This window comes from Octodon degus, unplaced genomic scaffold (genome assembly GCF_000260255.1).
Source record: "Octodon degus isolate 3935 unplaced genomic scaffold, OctDeg1.0 scaffold00090, whole genome shotgun sequence".
In the NCBI taxonomy this organism is placed as follows: Eukaryota; Metazoa; Chordata; class Mammalia; order Rodentia; family Octodontidae; genus Octodon; species Octodon degus.
Window position 1 is genome coordinate 6,265,488 of NW_004524666.1, and position 1,581 is coordinate 6,267,068.

The following is a 1,581-nucleotide window of genomic DNA, read 5'->3' on the forward strand; positions in this document are numbered from 1 at the left end:
AGGCATCCTGAGTCAGCCAAAAAAAAAATGTTAAATCATGAGAATGTAGTGAAATTCTATGGTCACAGGAGAGAAGGCAACATCCAGTATCTATTTTTTGGAGTACTGTAATAGGGGAGAGCTTTTTGATAGAATAGGGCCAGACATTGGCATGCCTGAACAAGATGCTCCGAGGTTCTTCCATCAACTCCTGGCAGGGGTGGTTTATCCGCATGGTATTGGAAATCACTCACAAGGATATTAAGCCAGAAAATCTCCTTTTAGATGAAAGAGATAACCTCAAAATCTCTGACTTTGGCTTGGTCACCATGTTTCAGCATAATAATCATGAGCATTTATTGAACAAGATGTGTGGTACTTTACCTTATGTTGCTCCAGAACTTCTAAAGAGAAAGGACTTTCACGCAGAACGAGTTGATGTTTGGTCCTGTGGAATAGTGCTTGCTGCCATGTTGGCTGGAGAATTGCCATGGGACCAGCCCAGTGACAGTTGTCAGAAATATGTTGATTGGAAAAAAAAAAAAAAAAAGACACACCTCAACCCTTGGAAAAAGATCGATTCTGCTCCCCTAGCTCTGCTATGTAAAGTCCTAGTTGAAAGTCCTTCGGTAAGGATCACCATTCCAGACATCAAAAAAGATAGATGGTACAACAAACCATTCAAAAAAAGGAACAAAGAGGCCCCAGGTCACTTCAGGTGGTATGTCAAGAGTCTCCTGGTGAGGGCCGGGGAGATGGCTCAGTAGAATAAGCGCTTCCCTGGCAAGCACAAGGGTCCGAGTTCAATTCCCTGGTTCTGGAAAAAAAAAAAAAAAAAGAGTCTCCTGACTCTAAGCACATTCACTCCAATTTGGACTTCTCTCCAATAAGCAGTACTTCTGGTGAAGAAAATGTAAAGTACTCCAGTTCCCAGCCAAAGCCATGTACAGGTCTTTCCTTATGGGACACCAGTTCCTCATATATCGATAAACTGGTATGAGGGATCAGTTTTTCCTGGCCTGCATGCCCTGATCATATGCTTCTGAATAGTCAGCTAGTTGGCACTCCAGGATCCTCACAGAACGCATGGCAGCGCTTGGTCAAAAGAATAACATGTTTCTTTACCAAATTGGATGCAAACAAATCATCAGTTCCTGAAAGAGACTTGTGAGAAGTTGGGCTGTCAGTGGAAAAAGTTATATGAATCAGGTTACTGTGTCAACAACTGGTAGGAGAAACAATAAACTGATTTTCAAAGTGAATTTGGTAGAAATGAATGAGAAGATATTGGTTGACTTCCGGCTTTCTAGGGTGATGGATTGGAGTTCAAGAGCCACTTTCTGAAGATTAAAGGGAGGCTGAGAGGTAGTGAGCAGCCAGAAGGTTGGCTTCCTGCCTCATGATCTAGTAGCCCTCAGGATTCCTGGTGAATGTGTGCTGCTGCGCTGGTATTATTCTTCCTAAAGGAGATTCTCCTATTCTGCAAACTGCAAACAATAGTTGCTGAAGAATTCTGCATCCAAACATCTTCCAATTCTTTGTATGTTTTGGATACAAATAATACTTGTATCTTAATTGTAAGTAATAATTTAGGGAAGGGGT

The 1,581-nt window shown here is 41.9% G+C and overlaps 1 pseudogene; it reads left to right on the top strand.

The window, feature by feature from the left end:
* LOC101566708 overlaps positions 1–1,382 on the top strand; it is a 7,171-nt pseudogene extending 5,789 nt beyond the window's left edge.
* Positions 1,383–1,581: the final 199 nt, after the last annotated feature.